The 12277-nt window shown below is 31.4% G+C and overlaps 1 protein-coding gene across 6 annotated transcripts in view; it reads left to right on the top strand.

The window, feature by feature from the left end:
• LOC105328460 (zinc finger transcription factor lin-29) overlaps nucleotides 1-1473 on the top strand; it is a 136655-nt gene extending 135182 nt beyond the window's left edge. For all 6 annotated transcript variants that reach the window (XM_066078314.1, XM_066078316.1, XM_066078318.1 and 3 more), the window contains one exon: nucleotides 1-1473. This exon is cut by the window's left edge and continues 3365 nt beyond it. The gene's annotated coding sequence lies outside the window, so the exon portion shown is untranslated.
• The last annotated feature ends 10804 nt before the right edge of the window (nucleotides 1474-12277 follow it).

Here is a 12277-nt window from a genome sequence, read left to right on the forward strand (position 1 = left end):
GATGTTACCTTATGATTTCACTTACATAGTATTTGAATGATTCGGTCGAGAGTATAGTGTACCAAAGACAATGAATGTATCTGAGAAAGACGGGACTTCCTCACCAGGGTAATTCCTACTAGTGTGTTTTCATTAATAGTGAAATTTAGCGCTCATTTTTAATGTACGTCACGTGACATTTGTTCTGTGTTGTGATAGGTGGACGATGTTCTAGTAATTTTTAATACCCTTTCTGCCAGTCCGAGTACCTTTCTGTACTTAAAGTTTTGTCATGTGAATTTTCTAGATATGCCAAGCCAAGCTTCTGATCAATTTACTATACATTTTACACTATCTCTCTTTGTATCCATTTTCCGTTCAACCACCCCCTAGCTATGAATAGTTTTCTTCCACTTTGAAGAGCAAAGTCACTGTCAATTTTAATGCTTTGTATTCCTGTATTCATTAAAGTGATTGATGAACATTTAGAATTATGGTGGATTTATTGCATAACATTAGGGAGTCTGATTCTTTGGTTATTCAGCCATGGTCTATCAACATTATGAAGTCATAAACCATTATAAATGTGATTTTTTTACTTTCATGTCTTTATCCAGTCAAAATTTTAAAATACATATGGCACAACTTTTCAAGGTTATTCGTGATTCTGAAATTAAACTGTCTGGGACAGTCGTTTCCAATAATTGTGCAAACAATAGGTCTGCAATTTTGTTTAGTAAAGAAAATACTGCGTCATTTCGTTAACGATAGCAAAGTCTTTAAAAACTGACAACATAAAACATTCACCATTTAGAATTTATGCTGTAGACATAATAAAGGGCTTTAACACCTGAAACGTTTTCTCATTGTCACTGAATAATATTAATACAGAATAATAAAGGGACCATTGCTCGTATATTAGGTGTTAAAACTTGCCTAGATTTGGCAGAATAAAACCAAATTACCTTTCCCTATGAAGTCTCGAAAGCTCGTCTCTGATATCCAATCTCCGAGCAATAAAATAAGTATTGCAACTTTGATGTTATAAGAATGTCTATCAAGCATGATTATTTTGATATTATATATATGTAACACAGAAATTTTGGTCATTTTATATAGATCTGTAAAACTGTTTGTTTACTTGTAACTTTTTCCCAATTTTGCATATTGTACTTATCAGTAGGTCTTCTATTTCCTATTATGGTTTTTATTTTTTTCTCTCTTTTTTGTGATCAGTTTTTCTTCTAGGAATCTCGTTTTGATCGACACGCTTATATCTGACACAGTCAAAACATCATGCTTAGTCATCTGCCCTAGCAGCTGTGCTTAACCAAGTTAAGACTTCATTCTCATTGTTGACATGCAAGTTGCTAAAGCAACTCTAAAAAGGACTGTGATTGGGCGACATCGTGTCACGTGTCACTTGGTGGTCAGTTGTGTTTAGTGCTATATTGTATCATCGCTTTTGTTAAAATAAATTGTAGAAAACATTCATTTTATGTTTTATCTTACGACGGAAGTCAATATCGGACACCCTTGGTGTGATATTCCAGAACGCTATCCAATGTGTTACTGAAAAATAATTTTAGACTTTTTTTTGATCAGAGTAAATACATTTACGAGGGTTGTTCCAAAATTACGTAGACAGAAAACCAAACATGAAATCTGTTCACTGCAATTTTATCGTACACCTATTTTTGTTTCATTACTTTTTGTCAAACAATACCCCAAATAATCAAAACTGCTTTGTGTATTTTTTTTTAGAAAAAGAAAGATTAGTAACCACAAGTTTTGCCAGGTGAAGCAATGTCCTTCCTAAATGTGTCGTTTAGCATTTTAATTTGTCGTCCATTTTTATCGGTCAGGATTTCTTTTTTTCACTTGATGTCATCATACTAGTCAGAATATTCTCGATGTTGCCAGACTACTAATTCACTAAATGCATTGCTATACGTTACGTTAATTATAAGTTAACGGTGTGCCGCCTCAAATGCTTGCGAAGTATTTTACAACGAGTTCACATTTCAGTCTGTCATAAAACGCGTTATAAAATCTTTAAAAAAAATATGGCCAAAACATTTATTGGTAAATAATTGAGTTAGCAAATTTAAATGCATTTTTATTTGAATTTTTTGCTCGCGATGTTCTTTTCTTTCTGTTGGTTTAAAATTTTTGGATTTTTTTTTAACATTGCGCCACATGTCGAATTTATGATCTAGGATGCTTTCCTTTTACTAATTTGATCTCGCACAATATTAGACATTAATACATAATCTTAATGCAAACAACTTAACTCTTTGGGACACAAGTTTCATCTTCCTGTTTCTTCCATTAACAGAAAAACACCACGTGTCTACGCAATTTTGGGACAACCCTCGTAAGATGTTATGAGTCAAATGAATTGGGAGTATTTCGAGTATAACATCAGAATCGTTTAATGTTATTAAAGTCATAACCAAAGAAATTTAAACCAAATAATAGTTACTATGTTTTCAAAAGTGTTTTTTGTCGTTGGGTAAACTTTGTCAAACTACACGCATCTGTAATTTGCCACAAATCCACGAGACTCGACCTGAGCATGATATGGAATAATCAACCGTTGAACGGTACGAAAAATATGGAAAGAAGAATGCAAGATTTTTCTTTCAAAAATTTTCAATATTACTGAATTTATATTAATATAACGTTAATGAAATCAAGTATTTTAATCAGTTTTTCTTGAATTTTTAATGTAAAAGAAAACAAATATTCAGCTTTCAAAAAAAGGTTTTGACATTTCATGCTATAGAAGCAAAAAATAGAAAAGACGCACTTTTTTTAATTGGACTTTTGACTTTCATGCGTGTGAATTTATTGTGTATATCGTAATCCAAGACATAACAGTAATGACATTGACGTTTTGGTGAAACAAAGCTACCAGCATTGTGAGTTATACAAAGTGTTATAAGATTCGGGGCGAAACGTGTCAGTATCGTATGTAAAACAAAGACACCAGGTACAAAATTAAGGTTGTACTTGTTAAAACAAAAGTTCCAGTAACGTGTTTAAAGCAAAGTACCAGTATAATGGGTAAACAAAATAACAATAATATGAATAAGACAAACAGACCAGTTATATGTATAAATCAAAAGTAAAAGTATCGTAGATTAAACAAAAGAACCAGGGGCCCGTTTTACAAAAGTATCTTATGACTAAGATCTATCTAAAAATCAAAATTTGTTAACAAATTTCACCATAGTTGTTCCACAAAACTGACATATCTTCTGTCACAATCTTGAGACAACCAAATACATGTCTAAGTATAGCGAGAACCTACAATTTTTTTCAAAACCAAAGGCAGTATATACTTCGAATGCGCGCCACTTTCCATGCAGTCTTTTATTTTCATGCGGCCGTTGGTGCAACATTTACCATTTCTTTAGTATTGTGTTTTTAATATCAAAATAAAAATTATCCATAACATTTATGTGTTAAAGATAATTTATTTATTTATTTATTTTTTGGTACAATGAAAACATGACAATAACAAACCGTCAACCATTCCAAAAATCCGTAAAACGAAATACAAATTGAAAGCAGAGAAACACAGACCTCCAAAAAGATAGAGGTATGATCAGCTGCCTAGGATGAGTGAGCAAATAACAAGAAGATGGGTGAACAAGGCGTGTAAATTGCCTATATGAGGATAGATAAGGTACTATAAATTTAAAATATCGACAAATCTGATAATTTTTTATCTAAATCATTGAAAACAATGTATATTTATTATAACATCAATTTATAACCTTTAAATATTTATGCTACATACTTGGAATAGGTTTGATTTAAACAGGGGTATGCGTGTCAAAACCTCCAAATAGTGTCATTTTCAGAACTTCAATGACCTTTTTTTCATAGAGTGAGTCTGAGCTCGAAAGTTTTGTCATAGTTTTAAAGGGAATCAAATCGATTTCAATCAACAAAAACGTAGGGAGATGACCAACTATACTTTAAAAATGTCATTTTGTATCTCAACAATTGAACGCTTTAGAAAAACAATACAAGTCGTCGAGGTCCCACATAGCGTATAAACCCAGGTGTTGTTATGATTGAAATGGATTAGTGGTTAGAGCACCAGACAATAGGTAACATTATAGAACTATGGTTTTGGATGTGGGTTCGATACCACAAAAACTTTAGAATAAAAGTTTTTTTCTTATTGTTTGATTAAATATTTAAAACTGAATATAGTTCAAAATTATCCTTGTGTAAACTTGTATGATGACATAATCAAGTATATCTGGTTGGAAAACATTAAATTAGAAATTGTAAAATGGGTATTTGCGCGATCTTTGTCATAAGAATTGTCTTCAATTTCTAATTTTTAGTCATATATATATATATATATATATAATATATATATATATATATATATATATATATATATATATATATATATATATATATATGCCATAAGTCATATCTTTTCACAGTCTTTATAGATGTCTTATAATTAATCTTGTGATAGATTTGTGAAATTCGTATAATTTATATCAAAGTCGAATAGATATAATTGACAACTATCGGTATTCAACCATATTTTTTTCGTTGCAAGATCAAGGTGATGTCAAATATTTTTTTCTCTTTTAAAATAAAAAAATAGAATACCAAATAATGAATAAACATTGAGACATATTGTTTGAATTGAAAATAAGACAATGGATATTTTGCTCTTATTTTATATACTTTCGAAGTACTTGGTTAATTTTCCTTTGCAATTATTATTTAATTTTGTTGTATTTACATATTATAAAACCTTTGAAGAAAAATAAATATGATGAGCTTTGAATAAGAAAGAAAATACAGAATTTTGTAGGTGTTTTCTAAACTCTGTTCATAGACTGAATACTATCAAAAGCTAGCAAGGTTGTAATTTGTTAGAAAATCGAATTTTATGAATGAATTCTGAAATCCTTTTTACATTAACTTAATTTATAGGGAATGGGAGGAAAAAGATAGGTGTATGGTATAATTGTAAGAAAAAAATTATGTTATAACATCTAAATTTATAATGGATATTAATTCTATTATACTTTCGATTTACATGTATTAATATAATATTATCGTGAATTTTGGAATAAAAAATCTTTGTTCAATCCGTATTCACGTATTTTCATTTACATGCCAATCTTCTTGTCCATTTCGAGATCTTTGTTTAACTGGCATCATTTCGGGAAGGGGGGGGGGGGGGGAGAGGGGTTGGTGGTTCAATTTTTTTAACCTACTTTCTTCTTATAATCACACACTGAAAAATAAGTAATAACGAACAGGTCTTTTACTTTTTCCTGTCAGTGTTAATAATATAGTAATTAAAAGATATATCAAATTTTAAAAGCACGAGGTTTTTGGGTTAGGATTTTAAGGATTGTTGATTAAATATTTTTCTTTTATTTCAAGATGTAACGTCGCCTGCTAGGACGGTAGTCCCCGTCCAAACTGTCATAAATTACCTTAAAAAATAATGTTATGTAAGAACTGGTGCATGTGTTTACAGCTTTTAAAAAATATTTTCAATATTCATTTATCAGTAGACTATAAACCCTGCACTTTAAAAATCAATGAATTTTAGATGTAACAATGTTTTACTCTCTAAAAATACGCGTTTTCTTACATAAAAAGACGCAAAAACAGAGAACAATCATATTCTGTATAACATTGCAGAAATAGTTTAACTAGAAGCATCTAAGTCATGAAACAAAAAAACCGGAGCTAAACGCAAATGATCTTCTCTTTCTGGAAAAAATATACGATTATGATGGAAAAAGAAAATGGTTCTCAAGACTCAATGCACCGAGGACAATGTAGGTATGAACCAAGAAGACAGAGGACGGCGGATAACAAAGAATAAAAAAATTCCAGTTCTGGATACCATTAACAGAAAATATTCTTTTCTGCAATGATTATATTTCAAGTTAAAGAGATGAACCGAAAAAATATTAAACCATAAAGAAAACATATTCCTTATGTACTTGTGTCGGCGTCCGGACCTGGTTAAAGTTTTTGTTGCAGGTCCTGTATCTAAGCTATTACTTGTCCTATCTTCACCAAACTTGCATGGGTGATGCATCTGGACCTACTTGTGGACATGAAAGACTTGGATGCTGAATCTGGGTCCTAAATTTCAGATGCTGAAGGAGGTTAAGGTTTTTGGAGCAGGTTAAAGTTTTTGTTGCAGGTGCCCTTTGATAGCAATATCTAAGTTACTCCTGGTCCTAACTTCACCAAACTTGCATGGATGGTGTTTTATGATACTGATGCACCAGACAGGCTTGAGTGCTGAATCTGAGCTATAGGTTTCGGATGCTGGAGGAGTTAAGGTTTTTGGAGCAGGTTAAAGTTTTTGTTGCAGGTGCCCTTTGAAAGCAATATCTAAGTTACTGCTGGTCCGTACTTAACTAAACTTGAAGGGATGTTGTGTCTTATGATACTGATGCACCAGACAGGCTTGAATGGTGAATCTGAGCGAAAGGTTTCGGTTGCTGGAGGAGGTTAAGGTTTTAAGAGCTGGTGAAAGTTTTTGTCGCAGGTGCCCTCTGATGATTATATCTTAGTTACTACTGGTCCTTACTTCACCAAACTTGTATGGTTTGTGCGTCGTATGATACTGATGCACCTGACAGGCTTGAATGCTGAATCTGAGCCATATGTTTCGGATGCTGGAGGAGGTTAATGTTTTAAGAGCTGGTTAAAGTTTTTTGAGCAGGTGCCATTTGATAGCAATATCGAAGTTACTGCTGGTCCGTACTTCACTAAACTTGCATGGATGGTGTGTCTTATGATACTGCTGCACCAGACAGGCTTGAATGGTGAATCTGAGCGATAGGTTTCGGATACTGGAGGTGGTTAAGGTTTTAAGAGCTGGTTAAAGTTTTTGTTGCAGGTGCCCTCTGATGATTATATCTTAGTTACTGCTGGTCCTTTCTTCACCAAACTTGTATGGTTTGTGCGTCGTATGATACTGATGCACCTGACAGGCTTGAATGCTGAATCTGAGCCATAGATTTTGGATGCTGGAGGAGGTTAAGGATTTTGGAGCTGGTTAAAGTTTTTGAGCAAGTGCCCTCTAATGATTATATCTTAGCTGCTCCTGGTTAAAACTTCATCAAACTTGTGTGGATGTTGCGTCTTATTATACTGATGCACCTGACAGGCTTGAATGCTGAATATGAGCCATAGGTTTCGGATGCTGGAGGAGGTTAAGGTTTGATGATGATATCTTAGTTATTACTTGTCCTAACTTTAACAGACTTCCATGGATGGTGTGTTTTATGAGCCATAGGTTTCGGATGCTGGAGGAGGTTAAGGTTTGATGATGATATCTTAGTTATTACTTGTCCTAACTTTAACAGACTTCCATGGATGGTGTGTTTTATGATACTGATGCACCTGACAGGCTTGAATGCATAGTCTAAGCCATAGGTTTCGGATGCTGGATAAGGTTAAGTTTTTTTTAACAGGTCACATGTTACATAGATAATAGTACTATTTCAAACTTGCATAGTTGATTAAACTGTAATATGAATGAATCGCAGAGGAAGCTTCAGATGCAGAGCTTGATCTCCATTATCAAGGATGCTAAAAAATATATCTTAGTTTTTACAAGTCCTAACTTCACAAAACTTGAATGAAGGTGTGTCTTATGATACAGATGCACATGGCAGGTATGGATGCTGAATCTGAGCCATAGGTTTCGGATGCTGGAGGAGGTTAAGGTTTTAATTGCTAGTGACCTCTGATGATGATGTCTTAGTTATTACTGGTCCTAACTTCACCAAACATGGGTGATGCGTCTTATGATACTGATGCACCTGACAGGCTTGAATGCTGAATCTGAGCCATAGGTTTCGGATGCTGGATGAGGTTTAGTTTTTTGGAACAGGTCACATGTTTTATAGATGATAGCTTGCATAGTTGATATAACTATATTATAAATGACACGCAGAGGTTGCTTCAGATGCAGAGCCTGATCTCCATTATCAAAGATGCTAAAAAAAAATCTCCTACCTCACTTAAACCTGCTTGATAGAAAGATGTGGTTGTTGTTAAATGATAAAACATGATTCCTATAATAAAGTATTGTATGAAATGAAACACTATTGTTTAATATGATACAATATAATATCATATGTTATATTGTAAAAGTTATATGATACAATATGATATTGTATGGTTTTTTTTGATATTTTATGATATGATATTGTATCATGATATTGTTCTGTATAGTATTGTATATTATGATACAATATTATATATTATTATATTGTATCTATATGTATATTGGATGCAATATTATAGATATTATATAATATTGTATCTATAATATTGTATGATATGATATTGGTTTCTGAAATTGTATTGTATGATATTGTTATATTATATATTATCGTATTATACGATATTGTATAATATGATATTGGTTTATATTATTTATTATTGTTTCATATTAAACAATATGTATAATAGAATATTGTATCATATAATATTTAACTTAATCAAATGATATTGTATCAGTTGAAATGATACAATGTTGTATCAAATTATATTGTATCATATGATACAATATCATATTATGTATCAAATATTGTACAGTATCATGCAATACAATATCATACTATATTATACAATATAATATCATGTTTCAATGTTATGATGTTTTATTATATGATATTGTATCATATAATTCAATATTGTATTATATATAATGTTGTTGTATTATGTGATCAAATATTTAATTTTATATTATTGTATTGATTAACATATGAATATATGATTATCATACAATTTTTTAACAGATGATATATGATTTTGTGTCAAAACAGAATCCATGAATATCCAAGATCATAAAGTATGATTTTCGTTTAATATGATAAAGGTGGTCTCATAAAGGTGATGCCTCATAAGGGTGATGCCTCGTCTCAGTGAGCTTTGTAATCTGTGATTACCTATGTTTTGTATCAGAAAATGATATTTTGTAGAAAAAAACCTATTTAAGGAGTATGGTCACGATTTTGGTCAAATACTATTTTTTCCGATTTTAATGGTTACAATGCTTCAGTAAGGCATTCTTAATAGGCAACCAAAATTTGAGTGTCATTCGTTGAGCTTAGTTACAGAGATTACAATTCTTTGACATGTAAACCAAGTTTTGTGTATATTTTAAATTTTGAAGTGAAAATTCCAGTTTAAGACCCAAAATGAAAGTTTTAAACGTTAGAAACTGTTTATTTATGATTAAACTGAATAAGAAGATAGATAAATCAGCTTGAGGAAGGTTTTAACTGGTATATTGAACCTATGTTAACAAAAACAGGACACGAGCCTTGTTTACATGACAAAGCATTGTTAGCCCTGTACCTTGCTTGTAACTCTACAACTGACTCTCAAATTCCATTTGATCATTAGAAATGCATTTCTAAAGCATTGTAAATAATAATTAAAAAAAACAAGAGAAATAGAATTTGACCATGTCCCTTTAAATCATTGTTCTTTTGTTAGCTTTGAAAAACACATAAGGAAATGATAATTAATTTAATATTAATACAAAATAAGCACATTTTAATTCTATAGAAATTTGTAAATGATACTAAATCAAACTTTAATCAAAGTTTTGTCATATCTGTTATAAAAAATACATAACATGTCATCAAAATGTGGCAGACTGCGCAACATAAACTCAAAATAGCAATAAATAAAAAGTATCAGTTCTAGTGAATTTTTTAATGTCCAATAAATACCATGGTTTTATTACTAGCGTTATAAAGATAAAGATAATAGTTATTTCTTTAAACATTAACTTATACTCAATATCTATGCATAAGTGGTGAACTTGACAAAGTGTCACTTTAAAGAAGTCTAAAGAAGGTGCTGCTAATCACAGGCAATTGACGTTAAAATATTTCCGTTTACCTTAATATAATTCCCTGTACTATGATAATAATATATATACACGTTTCTCTTTTTCATAGGTGATCCTGTGTACTATGATAATAGAGTTATGCAATATGTTGATCGACCTTGGCGTTATGCGCCTGTACTGCAAATAAAGTTTAATAAGATAAGGTGAAAAATAAGTGGGACTCTTGCTTGATGTCAATTGGAATTTGGGGAAAAACGCAAATTATATTATTGGAAATATTGCAATCGCAATAAAAAGTTAATTTATGCAAATTTTTGAGAAAGGGAACGATAGCTAAGTGAACATGTTATGCTAAAAATAATCTAATTAGTAACAATTCCATGCTTCTATGCAACATTGGGATTTAAAAATCAATAGTAGATGGTCATAGAGATGTTTTTTTCAATTTTGAAATTATATTTTACAATTTTCAGTGTCTTTGTATGTGATGACAATACAGATCGATTTTGTAATGTATTGTCCAATACATTTCATCAATGACTATTATTATATTTAATCGTACAATAGTTGAAAATCATATAAATATACGTAATGAGGAATCATTCTTTTAGTATAATTAGGTGATCAATTACAGTCGGGGTGATCAAACTCAATAAAGCCCAAAGGGCTGTATAATATTTTTGATCATCCCCGACCGTATTTGATCACCTCAGACTTTTCAAAGAATGGTTCCTTATTCCTTAAAGAGATACTCGATCAATCAAGTCAACATTTGGTGTGGTGTTCGCCTTATGTGGTGAGAAAAGTACCGGTATTATAACCATAATAAATGTAGTAACCTAATTGGAGAACAACACATTAATTAATTAATTGATATCCTGTAATTTATGCGACTCGAAATAGTAAGTAACAGTTGATTCTTAATTAACGTTGAGAGGCAATGCTTTCTGATTTGTGCATGTAAAAATCAATCCGTGAATGTTACGTTGATTGTTTTGTGAATTCAATCGACAGTTTCTAAACGTACTTGGTAAACAAATTCGTGTAAATTCTTGACATGTAAGTTTTAGAACCATATCGCAATCCTTGAATTTAAACCAAATAATAGTTACTATGTTTTCAAAAGTGTCTTTTGTCGTTGGGTTACTCCATGAAATCTTTGTTAAACTACACGCATCTGTTATTTGCCACAAATCCACGAGACCCGACCTGAGCATGATATGGAATAATCAACCATTGAACGGTACGAAAACTATGGAAAGAAGAATGGAACATTTATCCTTCAAATTTTTCAATATTACTGAAATTATATAAACATAACTTTAATGAAAGCAAGTTTTTTAAATCAGTTTTTCTGGAAGTTTGAATAAAATAGAAACAAATATTCAGCTTGAAAAAAATAAAGTTCTGATATTTTATGCTATAGAAGCAAAAAAGAAAAGCAAAAAAGCACTTATTTTTTAATTGGACTTTTGACATTCATCCGTATGAATTCATTGTGTATATCGTAATGCAAGACATAGAGGTAATGACATTGACGGTTTGGTGAAACAAAGCTACCCTGACCGTGGTTAAAATCACCAATATGATGAGTTGAACAAAATATCAATAATATGAATCAAACAAACATACCAGTTATATGTTTAAATCAAAAGTGAAAGTACCGTGGATTAAACAAAAGAACCAGTACCGTGGGTTAAACAAAAGTACCAGTATCGTATGTTAAACAAAAGTACCAGTATCGTATGTTAAACAAAAGTTTCAGTATCGTGGGTTAAACAAAAGTACCAGAAACAAAAGTACCATTATCGCATGTTAAACAAAAGTGTCATAATCGTGGGTTAAATAAAAGTACCAATATCGAGGGTAATCAAAGTTCCAGAAACAAAAGTACAAGTATTGCTAACATTGAGATAAACGGTGTGAATGTTTCAGATGAGAGTCGTAAAATGGATGTATACGAGGGATAATGCCTACCTGTTTAAGAATGTTTTGGGTATATAGTTACAGTGAAAGTCATATAATAACAATCAATTACAAGTCTTCCAACAATATTTGAAGGCTCGTGTATTTTCTCTGATATTTTATTTCCCGTATGACGTTGCCATTTCAATGAAATCGTGCGTTTTAAGACGGTCAAACCATATATTTTGTTAATGAAACCGGCCTTGATGAAGGAGGCTGGATGGTCAACGAATGCCCATCAGATCTACCGTGAAATTCAAGATATATTTCTTAGCCGTACACTATTACTAAATAAAGAGATATTCTAAATCTTTTACCTTCAAGATTTGAATATTTTCTGATATCATTTGTTTTCAAAAGTTCTCCTTCTGAAGGCGATTAATGTAGACTAAAAATGGCCACGGCCACCTAGCTCTCTGAAATCAATTCTAAAGATCA

The sequence above is a fragment of the Magallana gigas genome, chromosome 3, assembly GCF_963853765.1.
Source record: "Magallana gigas chromosome 3, xbMagGiga1.1, whole genome shotgun sequence".
In the NCBI taxonomy this organism is placed as follows: Eukaryota; Metazoa; Mollusca; class Bivalvia; order Ostreida; family Ostreidae; genus Magallana; species Magallana gigas.